The sequence below is a fragment of the Pinus tabuliformis genome, chromosome 4_2, assembly GCF_031772625.1.
Source record: "Pinus tabuliformis cultivar Carrire ecotype Pingquan chromosome 4_2, CPIR1, whole genome shotgun sequence".
In the NCBI taxonomy this organism is placed as follows: domain Eukaryota; kingdom Viridiplantae; phylum Streptophyta; class Pinopsida; order Pinales; family Pinaceae; genus Pinus; species Pinus tabuliformis.
Window position 1 is genome coordinate 721,657,279 of NC_142304.1, and position 19,042 is coordinate 721,676,320.

General features: G+C 40.3%; 1 long non-coding RNA gene across 2 annotated transcripts; it reads right to left on the bottom strand.

Moving 5' to 3' along the window:
- Nucleotides 1–1,764: 1,764 nt before the first annotated feature.
- On the bottom strand, nucleotides 1,765–3,606 carry LOC149171581 (uncharacterized). Of its 2 annotated transcripts, none has more exons than XR_016259563.1 (2): nucleotides 3,181–3,602; nucleotides 1,765–1,902 (listed from the first exon to the last, which is right to left on the bottom strand). It is a non-coding gene; the product is annotated as an uncharacterized LOC149171581 (long non-coding RNA). The 2 variants fall into 2 exon arrangements; XR_016259564.1 differs by having other exon boundaries at nucleotides 1,768–1,902; nucleotides 3,219–3,606.
- Between the last annotated feature and the right edge of the window lie 15,436 nt (nucleotides 3,607–19,042).

The following is a 19,042-nucleotide window of genomic DNA, read 5'->3' on the forward strand; positions in this document are numbered from 1 at the left end:
CGAAACAACTTTCTTTTGGTTCTCTTAGATGGGAAATATTTTTGTCAAATGTGGGCAAACTTATTGTCTCTTGATGACTATGGACCATTGGAGTATCAAGATATCAGAAGATGGATGAAAGACTTACTTTGTAAACATCATGGTATGGAAAGGTCCGATGTGACATAAAACACTTGACACCAAACTCTTTGTCAAATAAATTTATCAAGCTTCACGTTACAAAACACCAAATTTCAGTGTTACATCAAGATATCGAAAAATAACCCAAATATGACTAACACTAAAAATTAGTGCAAAACCAAGTTCTTTTGCACTGGGATGATGGTAAATATTTATTTCAAGTGTCAACAACCTTTCTCTCAATTGACGGGCTCGAGCATTGGGATGCCAAAGAATCCTATTGCATAACAAAAGTCTTTATATGGTTTTGTCCTAGCTAATAGACTTCAATTAATGAATCCTATTCACCTCAATAATTCACATTAATTGATAATACCAATATATTGGAGCATCGGAGAACCATAGAATCTGTGCTTTTAACAAAATGTTGATATGCTGATATGATAAGGGGACTTAATCTCTCAAGTGTTACACATAAGTACCTAGGGATGTGATTGGGAGCTAATCAGATATTAACATATTGGAAAATCTTTGAAATTGTACATCAGCTAGAAAGGTCGATATGTTGAGGGCCTTAACCTTAAGTTCTTAAGTGCTACAATTAAACACTATATGACTAGGGGTTGTAACCAAGAGCTTACCTGGACTTGAAATACTAGAGAAATTCTCTAACAACTGATATAATGATAATTCTCTGCAATGTGGTAGCCGACAATTCATTACATAAGATGTTTCTTATGCTAATACACTTTAACTTCCATCCCACATCATGCAAGAGATTTTCCAGTACTATACAACGATATTAGGAATTCCGCCCTCCATCCTTATTTATCTTGGTCGTTGATTTGACCATTATTACCCTTCCACATGTAGTAGTAACACATTCGATTTTGCGTTTACTTTCAATTAGTTAAGTCGTTGACCAAAAATTAAACAACAATGCGTAAAGTTAACATTATAAATTGAATTAATTTATTTTTCAAATATTTTTATTTTTATTTTGCATTTTGATTGGTTCAATAGAGTTAACTCTTATTATGCAATGGTGCCTATGTACATGCAGTTGTAAGTTCATAAGTGCCAATGTACACGCCCGTCAGTTCCTTGAACCCTCCATTTGAAAGTCTATTGTACTGTGAAGGCATCACTATCCCATCTTTAGCAAGTGAGGTCGTATTTGAATCCAATGTAAGCTAAACACACTGTAAGTCATCCCTTTAAAATGACAACATTGCTATCAGGTCAACTAGATTTTGTTAACGTGTCTATGACGAGAAATGAAACCTGTGTACTCCTCATGATATCACTATATTTATTTATATATATTTACTAAAAGACAAAGGCCATATTTTATAACATTTATAAAAAAGAGGTCAACTCTATTTTGTAAAAAAACTAAGATTTATTGTGTAAAAGAGAATCCATTTTATATATATATATATATATATATATATATATATATTAATTTTTATATATTTTTTAAATTTTCTTAAAAAAAAATAAATAGTATACCATTCATAAAAAAAACACTACACTAAAATTAGTGAATCAATAAACTTAGTAAATGACACAGATAAATGAAATAACTATATAACATTTGTAAATGAAACAATAAAACAACAACCATACTTATGAATCTAATTTTTAGACAAATTACATGTATTACCTCATAACATTACAAACATATATTACATCATAACCATACAAAGTAAATTAGTGCTATGCAGCCTTGTCTTTCGATTTGAATTTACTCATTTCCTCCAAAGTTGCTCCGGCTCCAACCTGAAGAAGGGATAAGCATATTTTAAAACTCAGTATGCCTTCACACATTTGTGGGCGACTTTATCACTACAGTTATTTATTTAAAATAAATTATATTAAATCAAAATTACAAATTACATGTCATCAACGCCACTTGATTTTAAAATTGAAGATTTATACCGTCTTTAAACGAGTTTTAAAAAAGTATTATTATATAAAGTAAATTTCACTAAAATGAAATGTCGCGAATATCACTAAATTCCTTCTAAATTGTATCCCGTTTTATTTTAACAGTTAAGTGTGGAAAAAAAAATGTAATATCATGTTTTCGTAAATAAATAAATAATAAATATTTAAAAAATTAAAATAGTGTTATTAAAAGTAAAATTTTGGAGGGTGGTTGTAGATAATATTAATAATCTTTTAATTTTATTAATTTTTTATGTTGATTAATTGTTGGGGTTTATAATTTTGATCACTTGGTTTTATAATATTAATAATCTCTAGAATTTATTAATCCCTTGGGTTAAATAACCACTTGAGTTTATAAAACTAATAATCTCTTGATTTTATAATATTAATATTCTCTTGGATTTATAATATTAGTCCCAAAAGTTTATAATATTAATATTCTCTTGGATTTATATTATTAATTCCTCAAATTTATAATATCAATTTTTGGGTCTATTAATACATTGATCTTATAATAATAATAATCCCTTAGATTCATAATATTAATCCAAAAAAATCATAATATTAATCCTTTTTGTTTATATATATATATATATATAAAGTTATAATATATTTTAGTTTCATATATGGTTTATATATTTTTAATGTTATCCATGTACAATATATATAAGACCATAACAGAATAATGATATAAATAAGTACTATTAATAATAAGTTATATGTTAATTATATTTTAGTTTCAAATATAATTATGAGAATATATATATATTTGTTATTATAGTTATTAAGAATCATATATAATTAATTTTTAATTAACCATATACATTTAATAATTATTAATGTCTTTAATATAAATTTACCCGCGTTGTTTCATATACTTTTATATTTAACGCTTCAATTAATATTAACGTTTCAAGTTGCAATACTAAAACTTATAATATCTGTCTTATGTTATTCCTCACTCAACTATATTGGATTCACACATTTTTCTTGTGCCATCCACAAAATTTTGATATAAATAAGAAAGATATAATTCACAACCTTTGTTTTTTTTCAAATATAAAAAACGAGTTTATCACTTAATTTCACACACGATCGAATTCAAACCTTAACCATCGGTGTAAATCACTCAATTTCATGTTCACCTCTTCGTCGAGGCTTCTCATGGCTTCACAACCGAAATCCTTACTGGAATCGCATTCTTCTTCTGCTGCTGCCACAGTTTCGAATAATAGCGGCAGGTCAAGAAATGGGTCGCTGTCTTGGTCATTGAAGCGTTTGGAGTCCGGCAAAGACTCCGGCTCTCGGCCACGTTTTCTGAGCGTGTGGGACATGCTTCAAAGAAGGCCTGCAGATTCAAACACGGAAAACAACAGTGATGATAATTCGGTTGCAGCAAAGAACTGTTTTTCTTCCTTTAACTGCCGATCTGGATAACAGAGAGGATACAGAGGAAGCCGATAGCTGGATTGGTTGTACTTGGCTTTGCATATAATCACAGCGGAAACCATACTTATACATAAAATGTATGTGTGAGATAGCGAAGGTTAGTAGAATCTAGCCCAGGAAAGCGAGTGGAAAAGACAATTATGGAAGAGATAAAGCTGCCATGCATTTCATCTCAATGGTATACGTGAAGTGGGCCAACCAGTTCTTGGATTGCGTAACGGGGATGCCATCTGTGCTTTTACGAAAGTTCTACAAACTCTTTCCACGCAGGATACATTGCACACTCGTGCGAAACGCTGGATAACAAAAATAATTTAATCCACCGTCACTGTTTCTTTCTTTTTCCAACGGCGAATACTTTGCAAATTCCATTTCTTTTTCGTAAAACCATATTCAAAGCACCGGATTTTATACCTGACACGAAACCAGACTTTGATTCATTTAAAACTTGTCACCACCCGTCCTATTCGGAATTCCAAGCTTCAGTTCTTGGAAGGATGCAGCGACTTCAACCGTGGTGGCCGGCAGTTCATTGTCGAAGTGTTTCGTATGCAAATACACTTTAACGTCCATGCACATCATGCACGATATTAGGAATGTCGCCCTCCATCCTTGTTTATGTTGGTCATTGATTTGGCCATTATTCCTTCCCTCATTCAAAGCCGCCCCGGCCCCCCACCGGAAGAAAAGGTAAACGTATTTTAAACATAATCTTGAAGATTGGATTCAGTGTATCATATCTGACACATGTCACCCACGTATCATGTCTGACATGTGAAACACGTGACACAAGGGGAAGGAGAGTATGTGTCATGTTACTTAGCTTGTCTTTCTTGTTTCGGGGAAAATTCTCCAACATTTGTGTTTTAGTCAATTTTTTCCAAGGGGAAGGAGATTTTTAATGAACGATATTATCACTCAAACAAATGAGGTATTTTCCACTATTTGAGATTAGGTGTCGAATTTTGAGCACACAAGAGGTAGACAAAATTAATACCTTCATACAATCGACCTATACTAGCAACAAAAATCGCTTCCAGGTAAAGTCCTTCTTGAGAGGAATGATCCAAAATATGGGATCATGTTAATGATGGATGAGATCCAGCTTCAACTATGGGAAATGGATAAGCGCTTAGAAAGGATTGAGATCGTCATTCAGCATGGCAAGAGGTTAACCCCTCCTTACAGTGGTGTGGATCTAGACTAATTGAGGTTTCCACCTCCTCCTAAATTTCCAAATGTATAATATATTTTTGTTGATGGTTGTTATTTTTTTTGACATAAACGGTTAAATTTATTAAAAAGCGCCAAAACTCAGGCATAGATCGAATACATAACTTTTCTGGTAACTGGCGAAGGGCCAGATTTTCCTGCTAATACAAATTACTGTTAACCGGAGTCAGAAAATATCCCATTGTTGGAAACTAATGGTCAGCAGAAGGCGACGGGAACATCAGCGCTGTATCTACAAACCTGTAGCAGAACGCTGGGAGCTGAAAAGGCCAGAAGCAATAGATCCCTCCAGAGCATCTAACGGATTCATCATTAGATTTCCCAGAACACCACGATATGCGCTCTTCTTTTTAATCCTTTGGTTGCACTTACAGCAGAGAATAAACTCAGGGTGATAAGTCATCAGCAACAGGTCCAGGGAACACCCTTCTTAGGGGATATTGCAGAAGAAATCGGCCTGGTTAACTGACAGCGAACTTTTGCTTCTCAGAACGCCTTGGTTGGCTTCCATATCTGCTTGGGAGTTTAATTTCCTGGGGATGTGATAGAAGGAGATCTTGTGGAATTTGGGCAATATAAGCCTAATTCTCCTGATGATGGTTGATAAGTGGAGCTGAGAAGGGTTCTTTTTGGATTGCAGTGCCTGGATAATAATCCTGGAGTCCCCGAAGACTGAAATGGAAAGGAAGTTGCCTTTGATCGCTTGAGAGAGCCCCTGCCACAAAGCCAGAGCCTCCGCTCTATTGTTGGATTCCTTGCCTAATCCCCAAGCAAACCTTAACACCTCAGAGCCATCCGGACTCAATAGAACTCCGCCGCCTCCTGCTACACCAGGGTTGCCTTTGGAGGCCCCATCAAAAAACAGACAGTGTTCATTCAGAGCCGACCTCCATTTAATGAACTCTTGCTCCTCCAGCTTGATTTCCCAATTGGAGAGGACGCTGGTATCGATGTTAGCACAATCTTTATGGTTTGGGACCAAACCATTCAACCAGAGTTCCTCTTCTCTGTTCAGAGCTTTCCCTGTTTTTTTGGCAGAGTTGGCATCCAGAGTTTCTCCTAAAAGAGCTTTAACTTTGGTGATGACTTTGATCGGATTGCAGCTTTCGTTTCTGAATAGTCTGTTATTCCTTTCCAACCACAGCTTCTAGCAAACGAACTTGGGGATCCACAGCCAGCAATTTTTGAGGTGGATATTTTTGGAAAGACCAAACGGAGATAATTTGCTCCAGGATTGGAAAAGATTTTGGATGTTCCTGGGGAGCTCGAAATTATCAGGATTTAGCATAAGGACCCCCTTCCAGACTTCTGATGCAAAAGGGCAGGTTAAGAACAAGTGATCAGCTGTTTCTTCCTCTGACTTGCAAAGATTGCACCAAGACGGACCTTCCATTCCGCGCCTGCGGAGATTATCTCGAGTGAGAATACTATTGTGGGCTAATGTCCAGCAGAAGAAATCAATTTTGGGAAGAGAGGGGGAATTCCAAATAAATTGCCATTGAGCCGGATTTGGGGGAACATTCGGGATGGCCATAATACTTTTGTATCCTTCAGAAGCAGAATACGAACCTGTGACAGATCCCCACCCGCGTTTGTCTTTTACAGAAGCTTTTACTGGAGCTTTCCCTTGAAGATTTTCCAAGAGAACAGAGGCTTCACCCTCCAGCCACTGAGGGACCTCCCCCAAATGCCAGCTTTCCCAGAGACCATCCTCCGACCAGGAAGAGATATCCCAGAGAGTGTTCAGATTGCGATCTTGGAGCCAGTCTCTGATATTGGTGATTTCTTCCACCTGATTCATCGGTTGGTCACCTAGAATAGGATCATCCCAAATTCTTATTTTTTGCCCATTACCTGGAATCCAATACAGCTTATGACTAAAATGTTCCAAAGCTTTGATGCAGAGTTTAAGAACAGGAGAACCTTTGGTGGAACGAGGAGGATGGTCCAGGCATCTGAGGCGCTTCCCATGGAAATATTTTCTCCACAGGACCTTCTTGCTCCAACTAAGTTTTCCAGAGACAATGTCCCAGAGCAGCTTGGTTCCCAAAGCCAGATTTTGGGCAGCCAGATCGCGGATTTGTAATCCTCCTTCCATAAATGGCTTTTTAATAGTATCCCATTTAACCAGGTGCAGCCTTCTTTCGTTGTTTTTTCCCCCTTCCCACAGGAAGCGCCTGAGTAGAACTTCCATTTTGTTGATGAAGGTTTTAGGGGCCAGGAGGATGGAGTGCTGATATAACGGAAGACTTGAGAGGACCGCTTTCATCAAAATGATTTTCCCTGCATTGTTCAGCCATGAAGCTCCCCAGGCATGAATTCTGTTTTTAATCTTGTCCAGCAAGGGCATCCAATGGGCAACTTTGGGAATGGTCCTGAAGATTGGGATCCCCAGGTATTTGAAGGAGTCCCAGGCCCAGGGCCCTTCCATATGGAGAATCCTTGCAATATCTGATAATTCCTTGACCGTGCAGTTCCAGCCATAGACTGTGCTTTTTGTAAAGTTGATCTTGCTGCCCGAGACTTCTCTGTAGCTGTCCAGCTCCTTCTTGAAGGATTTAGCAGAGTTTATGCTTGCCCCACCCAACAATAGCGAATCATCAGCAAATTGGGCATGATTTATGTCTTTGACCTGGTGAACCATGCGGAGTCCAGGAATTGAGTCTGAAGGTTATGGTCCAGTTGAAAACTGAGAACTGAGGCTTGAATCGCGTAAAGGAGCGGGGACAAAGGGCAACCTTGTCTGAGGCCCCTAGAGGCTTGGAAGAAATCTGAAGGACGCCCATTTACTAAAGGCGCAATCCAAGGAGAGGCAATGCAGGGTTTGATCCAGTTAATGATGGCTGAAGAAAATCCCATTTTCTTCATAACCATAAATAGGAATTCATGCTTTACCCTGTCAAACGCATTTGCCAAGTCGAGCTTAATCACAATACCTTTCTCCTTTCGATGATAGCTTGAATGAACAGCTTCTTGCACCAGCACTATATTGTCCAGAATCTTTCTCCCTTTGATGAATCCACCTTGATTTTCAGGAATAATGGCGGATAAGATTTTCTTGAGGCGATTGGCTATAATTTTGGTTATTAGCTTGTAACTGGAGTTACACAACGAGATTGGCCTGAATTTGCTGAAATTAGCTGCTCCTTTCTCTTTTGGAATCAAGGCCAAAAACGTTCAATTGATGCCGCCTCCGATCTTTGTACATGTTTGAGATTTCTTAACCATTCTCAGAAGGTCAGAATTGATTATGTCCCAACAGGAAAGATAGAATCTAACAGGGAACCCATCCAGGCCCGGGGCTTTGTCCGGTTCCATACTGTCCAATGCTTTTCTAAGCTCATTCATGCTAATCGGAGCCGTCAGCATATCGTTGATAGGATCTTGGACACATTAAGGGATCAAATTCATCAGGTAGACCTGGGGATCCAATGGTGGTTCATCAGGGGCGGAGTAAAGGTCTTTGAAGTGAGTGTGAGCTGCCCGCTTGATTTCTTCGAAGTCCTTAACCACTACATTTTGGTGATGAATTTCTTTAACGGATTTGAATTGCTTGCGGGCTTCAGCTTGCTTGTGGAAGAAGCTGGTATTTTTGTCCCCAGCTTGTAACCAGAGAGCTCTGGATTTCTGCCTCCAGAGTTCTTCTTCTTCCCTGCTTGCTTTGTGAAGTTCTTTTTGCAGGTCAATTTCTCTCTGAAGAAGGTCTTGGGTGACAACAGAATTTTCCAAAGATAATTGATGGACAGCAAGATTGTCCAGGGCCGTCTTCCTTTTGAAGGAGGGAGATTTCAGCGTTCTTGCCCACTCCTTGAGTCTTCTTTTGAGTCCCCTCAGCTTTTCTTCCCACACATAGAAGGTGGAACCTTGAACCGGTCTTTTCCAGGCTTCGGAAACCATCTCTTGGAACCCCTCTTACTGAAGCCATAATGAACTGAACCTGAAGGGTATGGGGCCAAGATTTTCATCCGTGGAGAGCTCAAGAATAATGGGTTTGTGATCCGAGGTGCTGTTTGGCAGGATTTTGGACGAAGCCATAAGACCACAAGTCAGGAAAGAGGATTGAACCAGAAATCGGTCTAATCGAGCTGCAATATGATTTGGGCCCACCCTTTTGTTGGACCAGGTGAACTTCCCAGAAGAGGGCTTGATATCCTCCAGCTCCCATCCCAACATGAGATCTTCAACCCATTCTCTTGCTGGGTCCCTGACCGGGGATCCTCCCCTTTTCTCATTTGCAGCAAGAGTGACATTCATATCACCAGCTATAATAATGTTTTCTGGGTTGTTCAGCGATAGATAGGACAAAATCGAGTCCCAACAGAGTTTTTTCTCAGAAGGAAGAACAGGAGCATAAATATTGAACAAACTTACTTGATGGCCGGAGTCTTTATGGAGGAGCTTCGTGAGAATCCAATGGGAAGAGCTATCTTTTTGAATCAGGTCATAGATAGAGCTGTCCCAGAAGGTAGCGATTCCACCGGAGGCGCCTCTTGTACTGACCGCACATCCAATACCTTTACGTTAGAAGGATTTGCTAGTGTTGAGAAGGTAAATCCCCTCTACGGATAGAGGCGATCCCTACTAGCCCAATAGGGGTCTAGCAACAATCACACAATGCTGCCACGCATGTTCCTAGTTACAATTAAACAAGAAGTAAAGAGCACCTACTTGGATTCCTGCGCTGTCGTTTGACGAAGAGATGTTTCCTTCGCTCCTTCGCTTCAGCTGGTCACAGTCCTCCGCGATCCCCGCGAACGGACACCTGCACACACGAAGAGAAAGCAAACGCAAGCGTAAAATCTAGTAAAAGTAACTATATGCCAGTCAGAAAAGACATAATTCACATTTATCCATTGCATAAACAAACGAGAATGGAACAATAATAGCAGTCATCTATTATTAATCAGAATAGAGAAGAGTACAACCAAATGTTCTGACGTCGATAAACTTCTCAGGAGGGATCAGTCAGCATGTGTCTCAAGCATTCACCTTTGAGGATGGTTCTCCCAAGACAAATAACTCTCTCTCTCTCACACAAATGTCACAAACAAACTTCCCCAAGCAATCAATCACTTCCACACCTAACACACCAAACCTATAGCAGCAATCTGAGCACTACAAGCTCTGTACAATCCAAGCTACGTCTAGCTAGTTCCCACTAGTTTCTAACCAGTTGCTCATGGTAATGGTGGAAGTTTATATAGGAGAATGAGTCTCCTAAAAAGGTGGAAGGATGAGCTTATCTTCAAGGGGAGTAGTTGCAAAGGGTCGAACAGACATGCCACAGAAGGGAGTCGATATTCACAAAGCTAACAACCAAGCCTGGAGAGATCTGGAAGGCTGGTTGTTTGAACAAATTCGCCCAAACTGGATCAGCGCGGATTATATGGAGACTGCCGCGCTGTCAGCACATAACAATAACTGAACAAGTCATGTCAGCGCGGAAGGACACGCGAAAGCCGCGCTGTGCGTCATCGCGGAAAAGTGATGTTCTTCCGCGATGGCAGCGCACGAAATACACTGTGGGGCGCTGGTCATCGCGGTTATTTTAGGAACAGACGCGCTGATGCACAAAACTTTGGAAAAATGGGTTTTAAGCCAGTTCAGGGATCAAACACTTAGTGATTGTGATTTCTTGGACACAGCAGGGCGACTGACAGGAAGGCAGTGATAAATTACTGTGTAACAACTATAGTCCCTGGCCATTGCCAGATGGCAGGGACTAATAAGACTAATAAATTTTATAATGTTTTGCGAAAGATTATAAAATAAAATTATATAAAAGTATGTAAAATGTGTTAAGTTGAAGTTTATAAAATAAAAATGTTTATTTTTTAGAAAATTTAAAAAAATAATAAAAATTAATATATATATATATATATAATCGATTTTCTTTTACACAATAAATCTTAGTTTTTTTACAAAATAGAATCGACCTTTTTTTATAGATGTTATAAAATATGGCCTTTGTTTTTTAATAAACATATATAAATAAATGTAGTGATATCATATTAAAAATGAGGAGTGCACAGGTTCCATTTGTCGTCATGGACACGTCAACAAAATCCAATTGACCTAATAGCAATGTTGTCATTTTAGAGGGACGACTTACATCGTGCTTTGCTTACATTGCGTTAAAATACGACCTCACTTGTTAAAGATGGGATAGTAATGCTTTCACAGTACAATACACTTTCAAACGGAGGGTTCGAGGAACTGACAGGCCCATACATTGGCACTTATGAAACGGAGGGTTCAAGGAATTGACAGGCGCGTACATTGGCACTTGTGAACTTACAACTGCATGTACATAGGCACCATTGCATAATAAGAGTTAACTCTATTAAACCAATCAAAATGCAAAATAAAAATAAAAATAAAAATATTTGAAAAATAACTTAATTCAGTTTATAATGTTAACTTTACGCATTGTTGTTTAATTTTTGGTGAACAACTTAACTAATTGAAAGTAAATGCAAAATCGAATGTGTTACTACTACTTGCGGAAGGGTAATAATGGTCAAATCAATGACCAAGATAAACAAGGATGGAGGGCGGAATTCCTAATATCGTTGTATAGTACCAAAAAATCTCATGTGTGATGTGGGATGGAAGTTAAAGTGTATTAGCATAAGAAACATCATATGTAATGAATTGTCAGCGACCACACTGCAGAGAATAATCATTATATCAGAGATTTTGTTAGAGAATTTCTCTGGTATTTCAAGTCCAGGTAAGCTCTTGGTTACAACCCTCAGTCATATAGTGTTTAATTGTATCACTTAAGTGCTTAAGGTTAAGGCCCTCAACATATCGACCTTTTTAGTTGATGTACAATTTCAAATATTTGCCAATATGTTAATATCTGATTAGCTCCTAATCACATCCCTAGGTGCTTAGGTGTAACACTTGAGAGATTAAGGCCCCTTCTCATATCAACATATCAACATTTTGTTACAAGCACAGATTCTATGGTTCTTCGATGCTCCAATATATTGGTATTATTAATTAACGAGAATTATTGAGGTGAATAGGATTCATTAATTGAAGTCTATTAACTAGGACAAAACCATATAAAGACTTTTGTTATGCAATAGGATTCTTTGGCATCCCAAAGCTCGAGCCCGTCAATTGACAAAAAGGTTGTTGACACTTGACATAAATATTTACCATCGTCCCAGTGCAAAAGAACTTGGTTTTGCACTGATTTTTAGTGTTAGTCATTTTTGGGTTATTTTTTAAAACGAGAAGCTTGATAAATTTATTTGACAAAGAGTTTGGTGTCAAGTATTGTATGTCACATTGGACCTTTCCATATGATGATGTTTACAAAGTAAGTCTTTCATCCATCTTCTGATATCCTGATACTCCAATGGTCCATAGTCATCAAGAGACAATAAGTTTGCCCACATTTGAAAAAAATATTTACCATCTAAGAGAACCAAAAGAAAGTTGTTTCGAAAGTATTTTCTGTGTTAAAATTTTTGGGAATTTCCCCACATATCGTTGTATATGGCCAAAATTCAGTGTTATGACAGTTATCACAACATATATAGTTTTTAGGATCATATAAATGCTCGAACATATCACAAGGGAATATGATATAATGTTTTGGTGTTGTAAACACCGAGTTTGAAAAGTGGGTTGAAGGAAGCACCAATAATGAAGGTGTTACACTCGTAAAGCGTAGAGTTTGAATCTTTGGGTTGAAGGAAGCACCTAACTTAAAATAACATAGTGAGAAGTGACTGCACATAGCTATAGAATAGAGAAACTAAGTGGAACATTGCAAAACATATTACAAAGCATATTGCAAAAATAAATGGTGTCTCTAATAGTTTGGTAATAACAACCATTTGCAGTAGAGGGATTGGTGTCCCTAGTAGGTTGGTGCCTGCTAAAACTTGAAATTAAGAGGATTGGTGTCTCTAGAAGGTTGGTGCCTACAAATTCGTAAACATGAGGGGATTGGTGTCTCCAATAAGTTAGTTCCTAACAATAGGTTGATGCCTACAAAGAACTATTATATAAATAAGTTTTGTGATCTTTCTCTTGGAAAGGTTTAGAATTATATCTTGTATTTCATAAATTTCTTATGAGATTTGTTTATTATGGTTCTTGAATGATTAAATAAGTAGTTGTCTTACAATGATTCACCCCCCCTCTCTCAGTATAAGTGTGAATTCAACATTACTAACCTATTGTTTTCCTTGGCCTATCACTAGCTTAACCCTACCAAAGGAAAAGTACTAGGACTTTTGTTCAAAAATACAATAATATACTAAAATTTTCAAGAAGAAAATATATATCCTCAAAACTATAATAAGACCAAGGCATATCATCTCGAGAGTTTATAGTGACAACTAGAAATGAACATATATCAAGGACACAAAAAGTGACCTTTATAACCATAGTAATAACAACCATCAAGAAATGGACGGATGAATTTTCGAGTTCAAGCGGAGAAAGAACGGATCGTCTGCTAGGGTTTCTGAGACTGTGTCGGCAGCCTCGGCCCTCTGGGCGACTGAGCGGGCTCCCTTCCTGTGTCCCGTTTGCTTTGCTGTGCTGCGCCTCCGGCTGGGCAATTCTGTGTTCTGGCTCTAGGCTTGGATTCTCGGATTTGCAGGGGCGCTGGGGGAATGAGCTGAGTTCCCTTGTTGTGCTCCTTTGCTGCAGTCATGGGTGATCCTGGGGGTGGGGAATCCTCTCCCACCCCTTCGATTTCCTCTGAAGAAGCCTTCCGGCGATTATTAACGCAGAAAGGAAAGAAACGTCCTGCCCCAGACATCCCAAAATTCATTAAAAAACTTGAGGAAGTGCCTGAGATAGCCCTGCAAGAAGATCAGCCGATCAAAATTGCTCTTGCCCTTGCTGATAGAGGACTGGTCGGGCAATTTATGGGGCGTTGGCCCTCTACAAAAACCACGGACGATTGGATTCAACGCAACTGGAGGCCTCAGCTGAAGAACAGTGTGATCTGTTACCCGGTAGGTAGAGGTTTCTTCATTTTCGAGTTCACCACCAAAGAAGACCGAGATCTGGTTTTCAGGAATGGACCGTATTTCATGGGAAATCAGGGTCTGTATCTCAATAAATGGACCCCGGACTTCGATCCCTCAGTAGATGTTCCGAAGGAAGTTCCAGTCTGGGTTAGGCTCCCCAACCTTCCGATCCACTGCTGGAGCTATCAGTCATTGCAAAGGATTGGGAACGGTCTGGGCAGATTCATCGACAAAGCAGACAATAAAGGCCAATACACTTGTGCAAGAATCTGCGTGGAAGTTGACTTAGAGGCTGGTCTCCCCGAAGCGATTAAAATCACAGTGGGAGAATGGCAACACTATCAAAAGCTGGACTACGAACAACTACCGTTCAAATGCAGAACGTGCCATGAACACGGACACTTCCAACGGAATTGCCCCAAATCCCAGGCCGGGACTAAGGAGGACGAGGAAGGATGGAAAGAAATCAAAAGAGGCAAGGCTATCCCAAGACCATCAGGGAAGAAAAATTCTGGTTCAGGGGAGAAGCCGCAGTCCAATCTGAAGACCAATGAAGATCCAAAAGTTGGAACCTCCTCCGGAGGGAACGCAGAAACCATCGAGACTCAAGAAGCACCTGAAAACTCAATGAAGGAAGCAAAAGAAACAGGTACTGAAATAATCACCCCCCCAACCTCAGGAGGCAATGAAGGAAATAAAGATAATGAAGAACACATAAGCCTGGCCTCCGAATCGGATGAAGACTCAGAAGGAAGAACCTATGAATCAGACAGCTCACAAGCCACCCCTATCAAGTCAGCCAGGGGCCGAAAATCCAAGAAGAAATTGAGAGAGGAGAAAACCTATCGGGATGTTCTCCAAGGATCCCAAAAAACTCTCAAGGGAATGATGAATACAAGGTCTGGGCGCAAGCAGGGCTCGGTTCCAAAAGGAGCCACATTCCCCCAAGCCAATAAATAATGAAGTACGTCTACTGGAATTGCAGAGGACTAGGCAGCAAGCTAAAAGAAGATGCCCTCAAAGATATAGTCAGAACATACTCGCCTGAAATCCTCCTAATCCAGGAGACAAAGTTGGAGGAAAATCTCCTCCTCAATGCTAGCTGTTACACAGTAATTTATCACTGCCTTCCTGTCAGTCGCCCTGCTGTGTCCAAGAAATCACAATCACTAAGTGTTTGATCCCTGAACTGGCTTAAAACCCATTTTTCCAAAGTTTTGTGCATCAGCGCGTCTGTTCCTAAAATAACCGCGATGACCAGCGCCCCACAGTGTATTTCGTGCGCTGCCATCGCGGAAGAACATCACTTTTCCGCGATGACGCACAGCGCGGCTTTCGCGTGTCCTTCCGCGCTGACATGACTTGTTCAGTTATTGTTATGTGCTGACAGCGCGGCAGTCTCCATATAATCCGCGCTGATCCAGTTTGGGCGAATTTGTTCAAACAACCAGCCTTCCAGATCTCTCCAGGCTTGGTTGTTAGCTTTGTGAATATCGACTCCCTTCTGTGGCATGTCTGTTCGACCCTTTGCAACTACTCCCCTTGAAGATAAGCTCATCCTTCCACCTTTTTAGGAGACTCATTCTCCTATATAAACTTCCACCATTACCATGAGCAGCTGGTTAGAAACTAGTGGGAACTAGCTAGACGTAGCTTGGATTGTACAGAGCTTGTAGTGCTCAGATTGCTGCTATAGGTTTGGTGTGTTAGGTGTGGAAGTGATTGATTGCTTGGGGAAGTTTGTTTGTGACATTTGTGTGAGAGAGAGAGAGTTATTTGTCTTGGGAGAACCATCCTCAAAGGTGAATGCTTGAGACACATGCTGACTGATCCCTCCTGAGAAGTTTATCGACGTCAGAACATTTGGTTGTACTCTTCTCTATTCTGATTAATAATAGATGACTGCTATTATTGTTCCATTCTCGTTTGTTTATGCAATGGATAAATGTGAATTATGTCTTTTCTGACTGGCATATAGTTACTTTTACTAGATTTTACGCTTGCGTTTGCTTTCTCTTCGTGTGTGCAGGTGTCCGTTCGCGGGGATCGCGGAGGACTGTGACCAGCTGAAGCGAAGGAGCGAAGGAAACATCTCTTCGTCAAACGACAGCGCAGGAATCCAAGTAGGTGCTCTTTACTTCTTGTTTAATTGTAACTAGGAACATGCGTGGCAGCATTGTGTGATTGTTGCTAGACCCCTATTGGGCTAGTAGGGATCGCCTCTATCCGTAGAGGGGATTTACCTTCTCAACAATTTGGCGACTCCACTGGGGATCAGCCTTTTTGTCTCTTGAGTCCATCTTTGTGTTTGAATTTGATTGCTCTCTTTTTGAAATTGGGGATTAATTATCAGTCGTTTGCGTTTCCTGGGTTGATCTGGGAGATGCCCCTGTTTGATTGAAAGATTGGTTGTTTTGATTTGGGAGTTTTGATTTGCCTGTCACTATTTTTGAGCTCCATCGCGGATTTAATTTTAACAGTCGCGCTGAAAATCGGATCATCGCGGAAAAGATGTGTATATCCGCGATGTCAGCGCTACTTTCTAGCTTAATTCCGCGCTGACTGTGTTTTTCTAGCTTAATTCCGCGCTGACTCTGCTTTTCTGAGATCATCTCGGTTTTTGGGGCAAAAGTCGCGCTGACAGCTCGGGTGGTCTGTGTAAAAGTTGCGCTGACATGGGTTTTTAGTGTAAAACTTGCGCTGACTCCTGAAAAGTTGTTTTTATAACTTTATCTCCTGAATTCATCAATCTTTCTTATCCCCTGTGGTTTCTTGTCCCTCATTAGCTTGTTTTGATTGCTTTTGGTTAAGGGACGCTCTCTCTTTGATTTCATTCGACTGAGTCTCGTGTTTTTAGACCATGTGACCTAGCCCTTTAGAAGTTTCATCGAGAAACCATTTGCTTGGGTTACTTGTCTATTCAAGGTTCATCCACAACCCTCTTATTGGTTTGCTTGAGGCTTTTCCACTGCTTATTGCTGGTTGATTTTTAGTGTCGATTATTGAACCACCTTTTTATGTTGATTCGATTTCTTCACTACCAAGCATAGATTACGATTGTTTGGATCGATCAGTTCACATTCGCTTCCTCCTTGTTACAATCCTTGCTTGTCTTGACGAGCTTAGATTACATAGCTCGTGCAGACCTTTGTTTTCCTTTGATTTGGAAGCTTTGGTTGAATGTTTAGGGAACTTTGTGTGCTTTCATTAAGTAGTTTACTTGGTGTTCCGGTTCCTCCAAATTATTTTAGATGCTTTGTGTCACTGAAAGAAAATCAAACTAGTAGCTTTGCTTTTGAAAATTGAAAAGGAAAAGAACATTTCATTGATTTGCATCTTCAAAAAAAAAGTTTCCTTTCCTCGCTTTAGTTGCATTAAGTTGCTTGTTTGCTTGTACTTGTTTTGTTTGACAGAAAATTTCTTGCCCTCTCGTAGCTAGAATTCATCGAATAAAACAGAATTCTTTGGCATATAGATTGCATCTAGGTAATTGTGAGCGAACATACGATAGAGCTTGAAATCGAAACTTAATCTCAAGATCAACTATAAAATGAACCAAATGAATCTAAAAACGCATTGGAACTAAACGCAAATATCTAGAGGTCTAGGTTAGAGACGTGTTCCGGCGTCTTTAAACATAGTCACTGTTGTTTCACATTAGGTTGGGTGATTCCTCCTTCTGTGACTCGATAGTGGTCTAACACGGACTGCGCTCCCACGTACCATCGCGTATATAGGGAGACCCCACTAGGCTTTTATCCTTTATCCATAGGAAGCCGAGTCGGCCGCCCTACGATTCGCAATGCAGTGAACACAGCATTCACGAAGATTGACCACCCGTACCCTAAAAAGTATTCTGTGGTTTTGCGAAAAGTTTGGCACACCCTCTACCTAGAATTCCAGAGCAGTCACTTTTGATCCTTTTCAGACTCCCTAAACGAAAAGGTGCCTGTGAGCGTCTTGTCACTTCGTGCTCATTAAACATTCGAAGGAGACTGGAGTCATCTTTTCGTCCTTTTCTCGACTCTTGAAACATGAAAAGGTCAAGTTTGGTTCCAGTGTCTTAACAATTTATTCGGCCTCGATAACATTTCCTGGTTAGATCTTATCTGCGCTAGCCTAAGTAGGTTTCGTGTTCGTCTGCTATGGCAACTTTTCCGGGATTCACTAACCCAGGTTCCCCCTCTGATGGGAATCCAGGACAATTCCCTCCTCTTGGGAATGTTGGTGCTCCGTACATGGCGACGTTGTCCCTACCAGGGTTAACTGTCGGGTTGCCTGTGTGGTTGTTTTCAACCTCTTTGGTCCCTACCGTATCGGCTGTTAGTCTATCAGTCCCTCCACCTGAACAACATCATGTTGATCCTAAGGTGGATCTCTCCCCTTCGACGCCTACTTCTACGTCGTCCTCTAGTACTTCGCCTAGTGAAAGTCTTGACTCGACTAACCGGGTGGCTAAGAGGAAGAAGAGGAAGACCAAGAAGAAGAAGTCCCCTAAGGGAGAGCCTACACACACAGTTCCCCTCTCAAGTCCAGCTATCCACTCTAGTACACATGAAGTCGGGTCACCTTCTGCTCCTCCGCGGAAGGTTAAGTTTCCTTGTCGATTATGCAGGGAGGACCATCTGCTTCGAGATTGTCCTGGCATTCCCAGGGTACTAGAAGTATGGTCTCACGATCTGGCCCGCCCTTCATCGTCCACTGATGATCACGGCGATGCTACCTCATCAGTTGGGAAGGGTAAGGAGAAAGGGAAGCTTCGAATCCCCTGCCGACTTTGTGAAGGCAAACATCCCCTTCACCTTTGTCCACTCATGGATAAAGCCTCTACTGTATTGGAAAGTCTTACTGCTCCTCCGAATCCATTCCCCGCTGGTTATCAGCGTCTTTCTACAGCTGTAGATCGTGCCACTGTTCACAAAGAGATCGCTTCAGATTCTCCTATTGTCCAGTCCCCTCTTCCCGAACCTGGCTGTTCCCAGCCTGTTCCAGACCCGCCGTTGGTCGGAAAGGGTGTTGACTCGAGTTCCCCTCCTCTCAACCACTCTGTTTCGAAAGAGCAAAATTCTCATGTTCTTCTCGTCTCCTCAGATTCTCCTGAGCTTGATAAAGGTTCTCCTGAAACCTCTCCGGAGAATTTAGATTCGGTCCTTTCCGAGCAGGGGGGCAACCATATGGTTCCCCCACCAAGTAGTTCGGTCATTTCCTTTGATTGGAGTCGTTTGACTACCCCTCCCCTTCCATCCCATGTGCCTTTCTGGGTCACCGCCTATGCTGCCCAA